Consider the following 20,389-nt stretch of genomic DNA (forward strand, 5'->3'; position numbering starts at 1 on the left):
ATTAATTGTTAAAGGAAACTTTTTTAGGTGAAGATACAAAGTCCCATGACAATTCAGAGAAGGACTGGCAAGTTTTTGTCATCATCTTGTTTTCTGAATAAACACTACCAAAACAGATTATTGGGCTTTTTATGTCATGATTAAGATTTGTATGCAAATTAGATTGTGTGTTTTCTCACACTGCAACTGTGATTACCCTTCAAAATATATATCAGTAATCAAATTATTTTGGAAGTGAATAAAGCAGCATTATAAATGCAAAGATGCAGCAAGATAGACATTAGTAAAAATTAGACCGAAAATCAGCAGCACCAGGGAAGCAATTGATTCTTTTGGTGGGTTTTATCCAGTTTTAGCGTTGGCACTTTGAAATTTCCATCTCAGGGTAAAGTGTGGCTCGGGCGATTGCACGGTGATTGTTCTTGTCCTTGGCCATTTTGATATAGCCTTGCATGCCCCATTTTGTTCCATAACTAAAATGTAAGAGAGCTGTCTGTTAGTTTTCTACTCAAATACACCTTTAAACAGAATATTTAACTGACAGAACTTTTCAGCATCAAATTATTGCTTTATTAAAACAAAGTTCATTTTATCAAATAGCAAAACTGGACATAGAGTAGCCCATTTCTGAAGAAGGGTCTAGGCCCGAAACGTCAGCTTTCCTGCTCCTCTGATGCTGCTTGGCCTGCTGTGTTCATCCAGCTCTACACCTTGTTATCTCATTATCATAGAGTAGCACTCCCACTTAGTGCATCATTAGAATGTCTGCCTAGGACTTGGTTGGTTCTAGTTGCTATGCTATGTCCAGGAGAAGCAGCCTAGGGTATGAGCAGGTAGATGCTTGCATACCCTAGTTGCTATTGTATAGGATGGCAAAAATTAATAATATAACATCTATTTTTCTAAATCATCATTTTCTCTCCTCTTTTTGTCCTTTGTCCAAATTCCATGCTTGCAAGGAAACAAATTATCTATATCACTGATGAAGTAATTGTGACTTTTCATTGAGGTGATATTACCCAGAGTGCAATATGAAGATTGTAATGGAGAAAATTATGACACCCTAAAATAGAGTGCAATGATCAGGTGAACTCTACTTTATGGTTTTAATGCCTATAGGAGATGAGGAAACAGTGCGAAATAATTAGTTGGAATAGGATACTGAACCCACAGAAAATAAGATTGAATTTTAATGGCTGAGTGAAAATTCAAGGAGGAAGAACTTGCTACAAAGTAATCACTTCTGATATCAGGATATGAAGAGAGAACCCAGTGTGGTATAAGGTCACTTAATCAGACTTCCCAAGCCTACTTTTGTAGAGGCAACCTATTGGATTCAATACAATTGACTTTCTATTTAGATAGACCTCATCTTCTCCCAACTGGAATATCGAAAGGAGATCTATTGAGCAGGAAATCCAGCCACATGTTCTTGTTTTCAGTCATTAAAACAACAGGGCAAGGAAGTCCCATCGAAATACATCAAGATTTGGTATAACATTTCAATGAATAGCAAAAAAACCATCACGTAGAATATTAAAAGGGGTCTCTTAGTGCTCACTTACTCTGAGCCTACCTGGATGCTCACAATATCCCCGCTTTGCCTTTTTACATCTTGCTCCTCAGGCAGAGATACAAGGCTCAGAGTACTGCTGTCTCATTTAGCACACACACATAGCCAGCAGATCTGTCATGGTTGTCAGCAGTCTCGGTCTGGAAGGCGACAGCTTTCAGTCAATGAGGTTGTCACTGCACAGAAAGTCAAGGGCAGCCTCTGATACCAGTTAAGGGGCTTGGACATGGCCAGTCAGCTGCTTGGGATGGTCACAGTAGCATCCTCTCCTTATAAAGAGATGGGGGGAACAGCATTCTCTTGAATTTTCTTTCTGGCTGCATGGGCCTTTGAGATCCATGTGCAGCAGTAACCTCTGGAATCAGAAGTTAATGTCACAATCAATATGCTAATGCCAATCATCGTGAATGGGACATTGGAACAGTTGTATAGCCTAGAGGAAACTTTAGAGAGGAGCTGAATGTCCGGTAGACCACCACACATCTTGAGTCATTCTGACCTTTTGTGGATTGTTTTCCTCCTGGAATGAGAGAGAGGCGGGTAGTTTGGGAGACGGAAATGAGTGGCACAGACGTTACTTTAGGTGCAGGTGGTGAGGGTCCGAGCAAAATGGTACCTCCAACATGTCAACTAAGGATTTCCTCCACTGGACTTGACTGAGTCCTAAGCAATGCCTGATTCATCTCCTGCACTTCTGTCCTTACTCTTCCCTTCCTTCCCAGAACAATGAAAGGGTTCTCCTTATTCTCACTTTCCATCCCACTAGTCTCAGCATTCAAACGATCATCCTCTGCCATTTTCCACCACCTCCAGCAAGATGCTATCATCAAACACATCTTCCCCTCCCCTTCATTGTCAGCAATCCACTGGGACCAATCCCTCCGTCTCCATCACTCGTAGCCCTTCTACATTATGTCACCACACACTCCCCTGTCCTGGCACATTCCCATGCAATCATTGAAGGGGTAACACTTCTCTTTTCACCTCCTCCACGCCCAACGCCCCAAACACACCTTCCTGATGAAGGAGCAATTTACTTGTACTTCTTTCAATCTAAACTACTATGTTCGCTGCTCACAATATTGTTTGTTCTACATTGGCTAAACCAAATGCAGATTGGATGGGCACCGCAGGCCAGGCAGCATCAGAGGAGTCCTCTGATGCTGCCTGGCCTGCTGTGCTCCTCCAGCTCCACACTGTGTTATCTCTGACTCCAGCATCGGCAGTTCTTATTATCTCTGCAGACTGGATGACTGCTTTACAGGACGCTTCCATGGTGTCTGATCTGATCTGATCTTCCATGGTATTTTGATCTTCCTTGCCATTCGAATACATCATCCTGCTCCCATGCTAATATTTTCATCTCAGGCTTGCTGCAGTGAGGAACAACACCTCATTTTCTACTTAGGCACCTTACAGCCATCACCACTCAACATTGAATTCATTAGCTTCCAGACGTGAACACTGACCTCCATGTTGATTACATCTCTTCTGTACCACTTCCCTCTCCATCCCCCCCAAATCCCCATGTCTTGTTTGTGTATCATTGTCTTTGCTCTCAACACACCTGATCTATTTCCTTCAATTCACACCTACATTAGCGCCTATTTTGTATCTCAATCCCTCCTTTACCAGCATAAGTAGTTGTTTTATCTGAGATAGTAGGAACTGCAGATGTTGGAGAATCTGAGATAACAAGGTGTAGAGCTGGATGAACACAGCAGGCCAAGCAGCATCAGAGGAGCAGGAAAGCTGACATTTTGGGCCTAGACCCTTCTTCAGAAATCCTTTTATCTTCTGGTTTTTGCATCCTTACCATCCGTTCAACTCATTTTCTCCTCTTGTCAACAACAAAAATAAAACATGATTTTCTCATCCCTTTAGCTCCAAAGAAGTTATACTGCACTCAAAATGTTAAACTGTTTCTCTCTCTGAGTGAGCCAGTTATTGTTACTTCTTGGGTTGGTTTGGATAAGTGCAGGAAGTTCAATGAGTAGTTTACAGCAAGTGGGGAAATCATAAATTATGGAATGGAATAGGGAAATGAAGAGGCGAGATATCTACACACACTGTGCAGTCCTGATGCTAACCTACACTGAAAACATTAAACTCCAAAACTTGTATAGATATGGCTCCTTTCTATAGATAACCAATGTAAAACATTTGTTAGACCACAGATGGAATGCTGAGTGCAGTTCTGCTCACCGCATTATCCGAAGGATGTGATTGCACTGGAAAAGATGCAGAGGAGATTCACCAGGATGTTGCCTGGGATGAATAGCCTCAGTTATGAGAGGCTAGGTTTGTTTTCCTTGGAGCAGAGGATGCTGAGGGGGGATCTGATTGAGGTATAGAAAATTATGACAGTCGCAGTCAGGGTAGATTGTGAGAATCTTTTCTCCATGGTAGACATTTCTAAGACCAGAGGGCATAAGTTTAAGGTGAGGAGTAAGTGGTTTAGGGGATATCTGAGAAAACAAAAATCACCTGAAGAGTGGTAGAAATATGGAATATGCTGCCTAAGAAGGAGGTGGAGGCAGGTACTCTTGCAAAATTTAAGAAGCTTCTGGATGAGCACTTAAAATGCCAGGGCACAGTGGGCTATAGACCAAGTGCAGGTAAATGGAATCAGCGTAGTTTGGTATATTTTGGTTGGTATAGGTATGGAGGACCAAAGGGCCTGTATCTATGCTGCATGATTCTAAAACTCAATGAGATACAATATTTTTTTTTAAATGATTTCATTATAGATAAGTTAAACATAATGAGAATTAATACACATTTATTAATTTCCAAATGTTTTTGACAATCCAATATTTCCCTTCTTGATCGATTCCATATCCAACCACTAGCATTGCATGATTAACTGTTGTGTTCTTGCAGTTTGGCTCATAGTAAATACCTGCAAAAAGTACAAATATATTATCTGTGCAATAAATTAATTTTAATCATATTTCAGTAGATTCCAGGGCTCTAAACCTTTACAGCCAGGAAACAGGACTCGCAGTGTAACTGATAACAATCAAATAGAACATTCTGATCTCCTAATTGGAGCTGAATTAAATTGACTGAGATTAACTCAACTGATCCTTTTAGGATCTGTCAGTAATTAGTCAGGAAAGGGTCCAGCACCTTGACAGCTCTGTGTTAGGAGTTTCATCAGATGACATCCCACTTCTATCTGGCTTACCCTACACTCCAAACAATGCTTGCTCAGCATTCCATCCCCTTGACTCTCTACCTTCCCACCCACGCAGTTCAAAAGATAAGAATTAACGTTTCAAGTCCAGTCTGACTATTTCAGAAGATGTGCTGAAAAGTCATAAAACAGATGCTGCCACACCTGCTCAGTTTCTCCAGCATTCTCTGTGTTTGTATGAACATTTAGCAGGCTCATCATCTAATGAATGACTTTCAAGATATTTAGTCATTTCTGGGGGTGAAGGAATTTAAAGATATTTATTTGCCACACCAGGTATGAAAACTTGAAATAAAAATACCACACCTACTTAGGTCACTATAGAATTAGGTCAGTAAAAATGTGACAAGTGGATCAAGAAAATAAATACTGCAAATGGGTATTGGCTCTTTTCTAATGCTCTGCATGACTTTTTAAAGTCCATGACTTTGGGATGGCACGGTGGCTCAGTGGTTAGCACGACTGCCTCATGGCGCCAGGAACCTGGGTTCAATTCCAGCCTTGGGCGACAGTCTCTGTGGAGTTTGCACATTCCCCACGTATCTGTGTGGGTTTTCCCCGGTTTACTCCCACAGTCCAAAGATGTGCAGGGTAGGTGGATTGGCTATGCTAAATTGCCCAGGGATGTTTAGGTTAGGTGGTGGAATGGATCTGGGTAGGATGCTCTTCGGAAGGGTGGTATGGACTTGTTGGGCCGAATGGCCTGTTTCCACACTGTAGGGTTTGTATAAAAAAAAAACTGACAAACTTATTGACTGTCAGTTCAGGATATTCCTTTGTGCTAGGCATGACACCAACAAATGAGGAGTCGGTATGCTCAGTTACCTACACAGCTGGTTTGTGATGCAGAGTGCTGTGCCAACAGTGTGGGTTCAATTCAAGGCTGAGGGGAAGGGGGTGGGGTGGGGTGGGGTGGGGTGGGGTGGTGGCGGTGGGATCCAGCGAGATGGTGAGAAAAGGGATAAGTCTGAGCCTGGTGCAGTTGGGAAAAGGATCATGTCAAATAGTCAAGGCAGGCTGGAGCAAAACAGAGAAGAAGGTAGGACTGATAAATTAAAGTGCATTTATTTCAATGCAAGAGGCTTGACAGGTAAGGCAATAAACGCAGGGCATGGTTGGGAACATGGGACTGGTCTATAATAGTGATTACAGAAACATGGCTCAGGGATGGACAGGACTGGCAGCTTAATGTTCCAGGGTATAGGTGCTAGAGGAAAGAAAGAAAGGGGACTAAGAGATGAGCGAGAGTGGCATTTTTGATTAGGAATAACATTATGGCTGTATTTAGGGAGGATATTCCAGGGACTAAATCCAACGTCCAGTGAAGTTATTCATGGGGAACTGAGAAATAAGAAAGGAATGATCACCTTATTGGGATTGCACTATAGACCCATCCAACAGTCAGCGGGAAGTTGAGAAGCAAATTTGTAAGGAGATCTCAGTTATCTCTAACAATAATAGGGTGGTATTGGTAGGGAATTTTAACTTTCCAAACATAGACTGGGACTGCCATTGTGTTAAGGGATCGGATGGAAAGGAATTTAAGTGTGTATAAGGAAATTTTCTTATTCAGTATGTGGATGTACCCTCTAGAGAAGGAGCAAAACATGACCTACTCTTGGGAAATAAGGCAGGGCGGGTGACTGAGGTGTCAGTGGGGGAGCACTTTGAGGCAAGTGATCATAATTTTATTAGTTTTAAAACAGTGATGGAAATGAATAGACCTGATCTAAAAATTAGAGTTCTAAATTTGAGGAAGGCCAATTTTGACAGTATTAGGCAAGAACTTACAAAAGTTGATTGGGGACAGGTAAAGGATGGCTGGAAAGTGGGAAGCCTTCAAAAACGAGATAACGAGAGTCCAGGGACAGTATGCCCCTGTTAGGGTGAAGGGCAAGGCTGGTAGATGTAGGGAATGCTGGACGACTTGAGAAACTGAGGTTCTGGTCCAGAAAAATAAGGAAGCATATGTCAGGTATAGATAGCAGGTATCGAGTGAATCCCTAGAGGAGTATAAGGGCAGTAGGAGAGGAATACTTAAGAGGAAAATCAGGAGGGCAAAAAGGGGACATGAGATAGTTTTGGCAAATGGGGTAAGGAAAATTTAAAGGATTTCTACAAATACATTAAGTACAAAAGAGTAACTAGGGAAAGAATAGGGCCCCTTAATAATCAGCAAGGCCACCAATGTGTGCAACCGCAGGAGATGGGTGAGATACTAAACAGGTATTTTGCATCAGTGTTTACTGTGGAGAAGGATATGGAAGTTAGAGAACATGGGGAAATAAACAGTAATATCTTGAAAAGTGTCCTTATTACTGAGGAGGCGGCACTGGACATCTTAAAATGCATAAAGGTGGGTAAATCCCTGGGACCTGATCAGGTGTACCCTAGAACTTTTTGGGAAGCTGGGGCAGTGATTGCTGGGTCCCGTGCTGAGATATTTGTGGCATCGATAGACTAAGGTGAGGTGCCAAAAGACTGGAGGCTGGCTAACATGGTGCCATTATATAACAAAGGTGGTAAGGATAAGCCAGGGAACTATAGACTGGTGAGCTTGATGTCATTGGTGAACAAGTTGTTGGAGGGGATTCTGAGGGACAGGATTTACATGTATTTGGAAAGGCAAGGACTGATTAAGGATAGTCAACATGGCTTTGTGCATGGGAAGTCATATCTCACTAACTTGTTGAGTTTTGTGAAGAAGTGATGAAAAGGATTGATGAAGGCAGATCGGTGGGTATTGTCTATATGAACTTCAGTAAGCCTTTTGACAAGGTTCCGCATGGTAGACTGGTTAACAAGGTTAGATCACATGGAATACAGGGAGGACTAGCCATTGGGACACAAAATTGCCTAGAAGGTAGGAAACAGAGGGTAGTGGTGGAGGGTTACTTTTCGGACTGGAGGCCTGTGATCAGCAGTGTGTCACAGGGATCAATGCTGGGTCCACTGCTTTCCATTATTCATATAAATGATTGGGTTGTGACTATAGGAGATATGGTTAGTGAATTTGTAGATGACACCAAAATTGGTGGTGTAGTGGACAGTGAAGAAGGTCACCACAGAGTACAACAGGATCTTGATCAAAAGGGACAATGGGCCGAGGATTGGCAAATGGAGTTTAATCTACATTTTGGTAGGTCAAATCAGGACAGGACTTATACAGTTAATGGTAAGGTCCTGGGGAGTGTTGCTGAACAAAGAAATCTTAGAGTGCAGGTTCATAGTTCCTTGAAACTGGAGTCGCAGGTGGACAGGGTAGTGAAGGCGATATTTGGTACACTTACCTTTATTGGTCAGTGCATTGAGTATAGGAGTTGGGAGGTCATGTTGCGGCTGTACAGGACCTTGGTTAGGCCACTTTTGGAATACGGCGTACGATTCTGGTCTCCCTGCTATAGGAAGGATGTTGTAAAACTTGAAAGGGTTCAGAAAAGATTTACAAGGACGTTGCCAGGGTTGGAGGGTTTGAGCTATACGGAGAGGCTGAACAGGCTTGGGTTATTTTTGCCTGAGGGGTGACTTTATAGAGGTTTATAAAATCATGAGGGGCATGGATAGGGTGAATAGTCAAGGCCTTTTCCCCTAGGTAGGGGAGTCCAAACCTAAAGAGTACAGGTTTAAGTGAGAGTGGAAATATTTAAAGGGGACCTAACGACTAACTTTTTCACACAGGGGGTGGTGTGTATATGGATTGAACTGACAGAGGACGTTGTGGAGGCGGGTACAATTACAGCATTTAAAAGGCATCTCAATGGGTATATGAATAGGAAGGGTTTAGAGGGATATGGGTCAAACGCTGGCAAATGGGACGAGATTTATTTAGGGTATCTGGTCAGCATGGACCAGTTGGACCGGAGGGTCTGCTTCTGTGCTGTACATCTCTTATGACTCTAATTCTCACACTGTCTGAGGTTACCATGAAAGATTCTGCTTCCCAACCTCCCAACTCCCCTGAGAGGTGGTGATCCTCAGGTTAAACACTACCAGTTGTCTCTCTCTTTCTAATGTCAGAGCAGACAATGGTGACCTTAGCTGTTACCAACAAATGGAGAGTTTCCCCCAATTCCCATTCACTGCACATTTGCTGAGCTTACTTGATGTAATAGTCAGTCAAGTGCTGCCTTTACTTCAAAGTTAGCCATCTCAGCTCCAGGACATCACTGCAGGAGTTCCTCAGGTAGACATTTTTAAATCAAACTATTCAACATGTTATGATATAGCTCTGGGGGATTTGGCTGGGGGCATGGCGGGGGGTGGGGGGGCGGGGTGCACATAAACCTGTACCTTCTTGTCCAAAGCTAGACACTACCTCTGTACCACAAGACCCCCAGTTCCCCACAATACTGTGTTAGGCCCAACTATGAACTAATGTCATATAATTATACTAGTTAAAACTCTAACCACACCTCGAAAGACAAGGACACAGAAAGAGGTGGAAGGAGAAACTAGGAAGGCAGTCAATGGTTCCTGTCCACAAGGTCTGCTGTTACCAGCTCTGGCTGTTCTTCAGTCTACCTTTTCCAACTACTTTTCACTTCCTTGCAGGAGGCATAGAATGACTGGTTCACAAATTACAAAGTCTCTTCTTATTGGCTAAAAGCCACAGCTTATGGCTGCTTATGAGGGAATATAAACTGGCTTTCTTCAGGCTGTGTGCTTTTTTGAAATGAGAGAGAGAGAGACACAACCTCCCCTTCTGGAGGTACAAAGGCTTTGGCCAAATCGTTCAAACTCTCAAGCTGTTTAGCTGTCCAGGAGACAACCACAAAGTTGTGGGCAGGCAGATGGCCTTTGTCATCCACATCTGATCACAACTCCACTAATCAAGCAGCTATTTGCTGCCAGCTGAACCTCACTTTGCACGTATTCCCTGTCGCCAGGCTGTCTACAACAAACCTCCCCCACTGTTAAATAAAGCAGCAGTGTAAACACTATTTAAAATGAAAATCTGTAACTTACTTTTAAAAAGTAAAAAGCAATTTCCTTCCAAAATCCTTGACTTTTTAAACAGTGCTTTCCACATTTCAATCCAGAATCAAAAACACAGAAAAATAAAAAGATACATTCTGTAGAATAATATAAAACAAAGAACTGCAGATGACGGAGATCTGAAACAAAAACAGAAATTGATCGAGAAACTCAGCAGCTCTGGCAGCATCCTTTGGAAGAAAGCAGAATTAAAGTTATGAGTTAATTTTGCTTTCCTTCCACAGATGCTGCCAGACCTGCACAGTCTTTACAATATGGGTTAATGGGAGAATACCACATTGAAATCTAGGACATGATGACTCTCAGAGAAAAAGATGCACATCATCTCAGCCTTAAATGGGAGATCTCTAAGGTTTAAACTGTGTTCCCTTGTTCTAGATTCTTCTACAGAGGGAAAGCCCTCTCAGATACTGCCCTGTCATGTCCCCTCAGGATCCTTTATATTTTAGTAAGATCACTTCTCATTCTTCTAAACTCGAATGGATATAGGCTTAACCTTTCTCTCATAAGCTAAACTCTACAATCCAGGGATCAATCGAGTCATCCTTTTCCAAACTGTTTCTAATCAACATATACCTTTTTATATTTTATTCCCTTTATAATAAATAACAACGTTTTATTTGCATTCTTCATCACTTGCTGTAGTTGCATATTAACTTCTTGCAAGTTAACGTCTTCTCACATTACATTCTACCAGCCAAATTTCTGCCGACTCAATTTATTTAAATATCTTTGCAAACTCCACGTGCTCTTGACAACTTACTTTTCTATCTATCTTTATTTCATCAGCAAATTAGCTGTCATATATTCGGTCCCTTCATCCAAGTATGTGATATAGATTTTAAATAATTTAGGTGCCATCAATGGTCCACCTTTCTTATTACTTTCTCAAAGACTATTTATCCAGAAACTCAGCTAATGCTCTGGGGATGCGGGTTTGAATCCCGCCACGGCAGGTGGTGGAATTTGAATTCAATAAAAATTCATTGTTGATTGTTGGAAAAACTCATCTGCTTCACTAATGTCTTTCAGGGAAGGGAATCTGCCATTCTCATGTGGTCTGGCCTACATGTGACCCATAGCAATGTGGCTGACTCTCAATTGCTCTCTGAAATGGCCTAGCAAGTCATTCAGTTGTCCAATCGTTATGAAGTCTCAAAGAAATGAAACTGAACGGATCACCTGGCATCGACCTCAGCACTGCAAAAGAAAACGGCAGAAAAGCCCTATCAACCCTGCAAAGTCCTCCTCACTAACATCTGGGAGCTAGTGCCAAAATTGGGAGAGCTGTCTTACAGACTAATCAAGCAACAGCCTGACAGAGTTATACTCACGGAATCATACCTTACAAATAATGTCCCAGACAGCACCACCACCATCCCTGAATATGCCCTGATTCAGCGGCAGGACAGACCCAGTAGAGGTGGCGGCACAGTGCTATACAGTCAGGAGGGAGTTGCCTTGGGAGTCCTGAACATTGACTCCAGACCCCATGAAGTCTCATGGCTTCAGGTTAAACATGGGCAAGGAAACCTCCTGCTGATTATCACGTACTGTCCTCCTTCAGCTGATAAACCGGTCAGCACTCCTCCATGTTGGACAACACTTAGAGGAAGACTGAGGATGGCAAGGGCACAAAATATACTCTGGGTGGGGGATTTTAATGTCCACCACAAGAGTGGCTCAGCAGTAGTATTATAGATTGAGCTGTTACTTTTTTTCATTCTTCATTCTCATTCAACAGTTTGCTCTCCGTTATTTAGAGATATAACTAGCATTTTAGCACATTGAGTCCATGCTTGCTCTCTATGCAACAATCCAACCAGTCCCATTCACCTACTCTACCTCCATAGCTCTGCAAGTGTCCATTCATTTAAAAGTCATTTACTATCTTTTGTTCTGCCCTCCCTATAAGTAGATCCAGGTTTTTACCACTGGATACAGTAAAATGCTCTTCAGTATACCTGGCAGAGAGAAAGATGGTTTTGGTTGGCGGAGGTCAGTCATCTCAGCTCCAGGAGTTCCTCAGAGTTTGATATTTTTAATTAGCCTGTTCAGATGTGTTATGTCATATCTTTGGAACAAGTGAGACTTGAATCCAGGCTCTCTGGCTCTGCAATAAGGACACTACCACTCCACCACAAGAGCCTTCCTCAAGGTAGTGCCCTAGTCCAACTACCTTCAGCTGCTTTGCCAATGACCTTCTCTCCACCATCAGGTCAGAAGTCAGAATGTTCGTCAGTGATTGTACAATGTTTAGCACCATTCAGATTCCTCAAATATTGAAACAATCCATGTTCACATGCAATTCCTGGATAATGTCCAGGTTTGTGCTGAAAAGTGGCAAGTAGCACTTGGACCATACAACTACCGGGTAATGAGCATTTCCAACAACAGAGAATCTAAACATCATTCCTTGGTGTTCAATGGATTACTATAGCTGAATCTCCAGTCTGAGGTTATCATTAACCAGACACTGAACTGGACTAGCCATATAAATACTGTGACTACAAGAGCAAGTCAAAAGCTAGGAATTCTATGACAAGTAATTTATCTCTTATTCCACCCAAACGCCTGTCTACCATTGACAAGCACAAGTGAGAAGTTGCCTGGATAAATGCAGCTCAAGGAATACTCAAGGCTGGACAAAGCAGCCTACATTATTGGCACCCTAACCACCACATCAACACGCCCTCCCTTCACCACAGATGATGTATGAATGGTAGCAGTGGATACAATCTATAATTTACAATGCAGTAGCTCACCAATACTCCTATAACAGCATCTTCCAAGTTGGAACCTTTCATACCTAGAGGGACAAGGGCAGCAGATGCATGGGAACACCACCAACTGCAAGGCCCCTGCCAAGCTTCAACTCGTCTGGTTTTGGAACTGTATCAGTCGCTGGGTCAGAATCCTGGAATCTCTTCCTAACAGCACTGTGGGAGTGTCAACACCCCAAGGTGCAATGGTTCAAGAAGGTAGCTCACCATCACATTCTCCAGAGCAATTACAGCTGGGCAGTAAATGATAGCCTCTGTATTTTTTTTTGCCTGATACCTTAAACTTTGGTCCCCTAGTTTTTGAATCATCAGCTAATGGCTTTTTTATTTGTGTGCCTTCTTTGAACCTGTCAAATTTTATACACTTCAACATGTCTCCGCTCAATCCCCTTTGCTGAAAGGAGAAGAATCCCAGGTTCTCCAATCTAAGAATGCAGTTAAAGTCCTCATCCAAGTGACCCTTTAGGGTAAATTTTTCTGTACACTCTCAAGGCTTCTCTCATCCCTAAAATATTGTGACCAAAACTTAACGCTACCATAATTGTGGTCTGACCACAACTTGATAAATGTTCAACACAACTGCATTGCTTCGCTAATGACTCTCTCATTGCACACTGCTGTCATCCAGGATCTATGAACATGAACTCCCAGATCGCTCTGCCCCTGTATACTTTTGGAACAATGTCATTAAATCTATATTGCATTTTCCCATCACGCCAAAATGCATCACCTCATACTTCTCTGTATTAAATTCCATCTGCTACTTGTTTGTCAATTCTGCTAACTAATATAGCAGTCATTGGTATCATCATTATTGTTAGTCCAAGTTTGGTATCAGTGACAAACTTTGAAATTCTACTTGAGAGGGCAGAAGTGAGTAGCGACTGAGAAGCATTCTGGCACAAAGTTGTCACTCACCACAACTGAGCAGGGGATTGGGGAGGACTTGGTGCTCAACAGGAGAAACAGCAAGGTCATTTTTAAAAGGTGAGAACTGGGTGAGTGATTGAGTTTTTCCTTCCAACCAGCGCATATAAGTGTAGGTGATGGCCTAGTAGTATTATTGTAAGACCTATTAATCCAGAGACGCAGGTAATGAACAAATTCCATCCTCTGCCATGGTGGATTCGAATCCAATAAAAATATGGAATTAAAGGTCTAATGATGGCCATGAAACCATTGCCGATTGTTGGAAAAACCCATCTGGTTCACTAATGTCCTTTAGGGAAGGGAACTGCCATCCTTACCTGGTCTGGCCTACATGTGATTCCAGACCCACAGCAATGAGGTTAACTCTTAACTGCCCTCTGGGCAATTAGGGATGGGCAATAAATGCTGAGGGACCTTGTCAAAGGCTTTACTGAGGTCCACGTGGACGACATCAACCACTTTTCCCTGCACTGACCCTGAGGGAACACCACTGAACATAGTACCATTTTCCAGTCTGAAGACATCTTTTTACTGTGACTCAATGTTTTTAGTCCTTAAGTTAATTTTTTGTCCAATCTGACAGTGACCCTCCTCTTCCTTGACCATCAATTTTGTTAATCAACCTGCTTGTCATACCTTGTCAGAGACTTTCTTAAAATTCATATTGATATCTAATTATTTTCTTTCATCAACCTTCTGTCATTCCAAAAAAATCAATTAGATTAATCATGCATAAACTTTTACACAGCTGTATTAGCTCTTAATTAATTCAAACCTCACCTCGTGCCACTAATATTTCCAAACATTACTGACTGATGATGTTAAGCTGATCAGTCTATTGATACTTGGAATGTTCTTACAGTGAGTCTTGATTAAAGATGTCACATTTCTCACTCTTCAATACTCTAGTACTTCTTTATCAGTATTTTGGGAAAGTTGAAAAATTATGACTAGCATTTCCACTCTCTGAACTTTCTTCAGCAATATGGGATGCAAGACAACCAGACCAGGTCTAGTCTACTCAAGAATGTTCAGGTTTTCCGATACACCCTACCCATCAATTTGTATCCCATCTATTAATTCCACCAGCTCTGCTTTAACCAATAATTTGACCGTACCTTCTTCCTTAGCGAATATTGAGACAAAGTATATTGTAAGTATTCTAGTCCTGTCCTGTGTTTCTAAGCATACATCCCTTTGTTTGTACCTTATACCTCTTACCACTTGCTTTATGTGCTAGCAAGAAATTCTTAAATTCAAAAAATTCAGAAGCTACTTCTGATAAGAAGGCAAGCTGCAGACTTGCAAGAAGTCGGATGAAAGGACTTTAGAAAAAAAATCAATAATATCCCACCTAGACCAAAGGATGAAAATCTGTGTAAGAATCAAATGCCAGAACTCCACATTACCAGAAATTTGAAGAACAACACTGTATAAGGAATGAACCCTGGACACTTCCAGAGACAGACACTTTTGGTTGGAATCCTGGCCAGATTCCACCACTAATCAGGTAATAGCCAAGTCGGGTTGTGAGGCTTAACTTGCTTACTTGAGGGGTCTTATTTTGATTGCTAAATGTAATAAACTTTAAATCATTGTTTCAGTACTTGATTGCCTGTGAGATTTCTTAATTAGTAGTTGAATTAAAGGCAACTCGTGGTGATTTATCCCCAATAAGCCATCTTTCAGATGTTCATTCCACTTCAAGTCACCTACAAATTGAGGCCAAATCATGAATGTACGCCAAAAGCATCAGTGCTCTTAGCACTGAGCCATGGGAAGTATCACTGAATATTTCACCAATTGAGTGGAATAAAAGAGAGATTTGCATTTTGAATGGTAAGGGCATTCTGAGTTTTGATAACTAGCTGTATTTCCAAGACATTCCCACGAACTTCTGTGGTGCATTCACTAAGTGGTTGAAACCACGATGCCCAATATCTTCTAAATGGATAATACATTGAATATGAAAAAGTTTACTTCTGAATAGTATTACAGGTGTGAATGAATCGTGTTTCTTACCATCTTTATAATGTTGGAAAGATCGGTGTTTTGCATCCACAGCAATAGAAATGGGTCCAACTTCAGCCACCGCTGCAGCTAGTTGATGCTCAGAATGTGGTTGAATGCACTTCACACATGCACAACTGGTGACATTACTATTTCTGTTAAAGCGGCATTCACCTGGCTAAAGTATATAAAAAGACACAAAAATTCACACCACAATATTTAAATTTAAAAGAGACAGCTAATTAAGTAATGAGTCAGAATCTCAATTACTTGCTAGAAAAGGATGAATTAATTTAGAGGTTACCTTTTCTGTGTAGGGATAGGCACGTTCAGAATTAATATCATTTTGTTTTACATAGTCCAAAGCATTAAGCACAGTTCCGCCATTACATCCGTGGCTTTTCCTATCACAGTCAAGCAGGTTCTGCTTGCTCAGAGAAATGAGCTTTCCTGCACTCTTAAAAAGCTGTCCTTCGAGTGATCCAGTTGCACTGAATGCCCAGCATGAGCCACAGTGTCCCTGAAGAGTGACAGAGTTGAAAAACATTTGTGTTATCTTCTACATAGAAACATATAATGTATTTAACCTGTTGGAAGCTCTATACTAGATAGGCCTCTCAACTCTCACATGAGGGGAAACTACTCATTTAATTGACTTTATCTAATAAAGTACTTCAGGGTTTTTCTCTGTTAAACTACAAGCTATTACTGATATCACAAAAAATCTGAGATACAGCCTGCTACTAGAATGTGCTTTTTAATTAGGCCATTCTCACAACAAAACTTTTTTTTATGTACACTTCAAGGATGGGACTGTGCCAAGGTAAAGGTGTCTTAGTCATATCAGATCATGGAGTTGCTCCCTTATTGGACGGAGATAACTGGAGATGGTTTAATCTGAGAGTGACCAAGCATCAGGCAAGGGGAGACAAAGAGAGGATAATACTTCATAGTAACGTCAGATAATGTTGAAGAGAACCCACGCTGTTGGTATTATTCTACATTGCAAACCAGCCGTGAAGCCAGCTGAGCTAACCAAACTCCTCATGCCAAAGATAGCTCAGATGTTAAGTTTGTGCCAAAGTCCTTTGTTTTACAACTGTTAAACTTTTGTCAGAGATAGGAAATGAGAGGGAAAAAGGAAGGAAAATTTCAATCAGCTGTAACCAGAACAGAGTTTATATAATTCTTCCATGTGTCACACTTTGCACTGTGACCTTGCAGTCCACGGACATCTAAAAAGACCAACAGATGAGATGGCAATTTCAGAATGGGGTGTGGGGAGTGGCATTTAAACTTAGTATGCCTCAAGAGGCACTAACTGGGCCATTTTTCTCATACCAATGGATAATTGTCAGAACTACAAGTATAGAAACTATCTTGTTAACTAAAGTGATTCATCCAGGAGCCTGATCACAAGAACAAAACTTTTGGCTGGCCTCATTTTAGTCCGAGGAAAGCTAGTCCACTGTCAACAACGGTCTGTAAAAATCTACTTGACTGTAATGTGGCAGTCTGAAAAAACTAGTCTTCTGTCAACATTAGTGACTAAAGGTCTCTCTCTACAGAAAGCCAGACTCCATGCTCAGCTAAGCCTGCTTTCAGTGTCAACCTTTCTGAAGCCTGGCTTCTGGAATAAATTGTACATTCACATGAAATGTGGACCAAGTGTAATGGTACACCTCCAACCACTATGAGATGGTACTCTGCAAGATCACCTTACAGAAAAGAACCACTACTGGTCATGGACTTTTTGGAGTCAGCCACAAATCTCAGTCACATTGCTGTGGATCTGGAGTCAGATGTAGGTCAGACCAGTTAAGGATGTCAATGTATATCATCATCCTTTAAGAAGCTTGTCCAATACTGTGGCCCACCAAAGGATTCTGTCTGGTCTGCCACCAGTTTCCAAACACAGGAGGTACAAGCGGATGGCTCTGCAAAGAGATGCTTCTGCACTCAGAGGCCATTTGTTTCCCACGGTTACTCAGGACAGGCTCAATAATGAGTGTGCAAGAGAGTGTATGTATGTGTGAATTTGAAAGAGTGTGTATGTAAGGGAGGGTAAGTGAGGGAGAGTGTGTGTAAGTGATGGAGAGTATGTGTGTATGAGAGTGAGGGAAAGCGTACATGTGTGTCTGTGAGAGTAAGAAAGAATGTGTATGTGAGTTAGTGAAGGAGAGCATGTGTGAGGGAATGAGGAAAGGAAATAAGGGAGGGTGACTGAGGGCATGCAATGGGACTGGAAGACAGTGATTGTAAACTGGAGAGGGAGAGGATGTGCACATGAGTGGGAGAAGGGGAGAATTTGTGAACCCTGGGACATAGTGTGTTATCCCTTATCCCTTATCCCAATCTTCTCCTCCTTTTCCATACCCAAATACATGTCTACAAAGCTGCCTGGAGAGGAGGCTGAAAAGCAACCTGCTTCCAACATTCATTTTCTTATGAATTCCACTGAGGCCAGCTTGAGTGCATATCACCAAAGGCAAATAAAATGTCAGTGTTTGTTAAACTCAGTTCCTGAGTTCAGCGTCATGCTCCCCACTGATTAGGACTTGGGGTCTAATCTAGACTTGGGGTCTAATCTAGCTACCTCTCCGTCATTCTGCTTCTGAGCTGAAAAGGTAAAAGAAGGTTTTAGTAGTTAGCTCTACTGCAGGAAACATTTTTAATGGTAATTCTTATTAAATATTCATTTATTTAAATTATCTATTTATTGCTTTGGTGTTTTCACTTTTCTGAAATTCATGTTTACTGTTGTGCAAAACCTCATTCTCCGATACTTACTCAGTTGTCCCTTCAGCTAAAAATAAATGGAATTTGGCTCTACCCATATAAAAAAGGTTTAGAAAAGCAGTGCTCAATTTACCACAAGAAAGTTTCTATTCTTCTATCAATTTTCCTACATATTTCCGTGCTCTTATTTTCCATGTTGAGAAGGGTCACTGGACCTGAAATGTTAACTCTGTTTTTCCCTTCACAGATGCTGCCAGACCTGCTGAGCTTTTCCAGCAATTTTGTTTTTGTTCCTGATTTACAGCATCCACAGTTCTTTCAGTTTTTATTTAATGTAGATTGGGAATTTTCTACATGGACTTTGAATATAAATGTTTCTTGTTCTTCTGAAGTCTGTAATCCAAGGAAATATCTTTGTTTATGTAATCTCACCTGGTTCTTCACTCCAGTAACGAAACCCTTTCTTCTCCAGTCAACTGTCTGAGGCAATTTAACATTTTTCGCTGCTGTAAAGACTTTGCAAACCGGATAATCAATCTTGTTTTCTTTCAATCCATTCAGATGCTCATTAAACTCCTCCGTGGTCTAGAAAATCAAGACAAAAGGTTATTAATGGATCAGAATTATCAGTTTAGCAAAAGGTGGGAAGATGTCCCACAAGAATCAATATTTATATAAGTGGTTTGGAATCTAAAATTGGAAGTACAATTGGCACATTCATTTCTATATAGGTCAGTGTGAGCTGGTGCAATTTGGTAGGAAAAATTAAAGGACACATATTGCTGAGAGAGTGAGGCCCTGGCTTGTGTTCCTGGGTTGGGTGCATAGTGGTGGGAAGAATTCCCAGCTCCATGGACTGGACCTTTACAAATGACCACCCACACTCCCCTGGGTGATCTGGGAACCAATGAGGAAGGCTGCTGGGATCAGAAATTCAGCGGGGTGGACAGCCTGGCTCAGGGGTCCACACTGAGTCTAAAAGTGAACAGAAGAGATTATAAAACATCCTACCAGCCCTCACCTCACATATACTTCCCCATCCATGCCAACCCATTTCACCTAATGCCCTAATAGACACTAACAGCCACCAACTTTCCTAGCTATGTTACTTGCTGCTGCTATACCCATTCCCTATGGTCCCACATATCCACTATGGCAACGCAGTGCTAATTCAGGTCAACCCATACTTCCACTGACCACCGTTTCATCCTTCACTTGTGCCAACTAACCTTGTATCCACAAGTTCCCATGCACCCAGGAGAAAAAGAAACCATTCTAAATGGCACACTCCAATCTGAGCTGCTCTGTTCCGCACACTCCAGCATGTTAATATGGGATTTTATCATTTGGATGACCAGCTGCCTCCAGGGGCTCAGCACATGCAAAACCTAGGCTGTCACAAAACCCACCCTGGCAAAATTCAGAAATGATGCATTTGGTGCCAGGACTTCCAATTCTTAAGGATTTTTGTCATTTGCGCCAGACAGTGGGACTTTCTGCCGGATAGAAATCTGAGTCTAAAAGTCTAATTGACATAGAGGTTCAAATTATTAAACACAAATTATTAAAAGTGGTGATGCAGTCTAACAAGGTTATAAAAAATGAAATCAAGGATTAGGGTTCATTTCTTAAGTGCTAGAATGTAAAGGAGAATTTACTTTCAGCTAATATAGAAATTTAGTAAGACCGCCTGTGGTGCTCTATACAGTTCTTAGTTACATATCATAAAAAGTATATGGAGGCAATATTGAAAGTACAAAAACATGTTCTCAAGAACGAAAAGGACATACTTAATTTAATGCAAAGACTCAATAGCCTGAGGCTCTTTTCCTGAGAAGCTCTTCTACATTATGAACGAAATTGATGAAGCAAATATAGAAATATGTTGCCATCTTTGCAGGAGTCCAAAACTGGGGTTCATAAACATAATAGTCACTAATATATCCAAAGGGGAATTAAGAGAAAACGTAACCCTTAGAGTGGTAAGAATGTGGAAGTTACTAGGAGGTGACCAGCATAGATTAATTTAAGCAGACGATGGATATTTTGAGGGTTTGTCATATGACGAATGGTTGAGGATTCTGGGTCTGTACACGATGGAGTTTGGAAGGATGAGGGGTCTGTCATTGAAACTTACAGAATACTGAGATGTCTGGATGG

General features: G+C 41.5%; 1 pseudogene; it reads right to left on the reverse strand.

Annotated features, from left to right (window-relative positions):
- Positions 1-352: 352 nt before the first annotated feature.
- The window catches only part of LOC109930145, a 62,807-nt pseudogene continuing 42,770 nt past the window's right edge, over positions 353-20,389 (reverse strand).

This window comes from Rhincodon typus, chromosome 29, assembly GCF_021869965.1.
Source record: "Rhincodon typus isolate 14 chromosome 29, sRhiTyp1.1, whole genome shotgun sequence".
NCBI classification, from domain to species: domain Eukaryota; kingdom Metazoa; phylum Chordata; class Chondrichthyes; order Orectolobiformes; family Rhincodontidae; genus Rhincodon; species Rhincodon typus.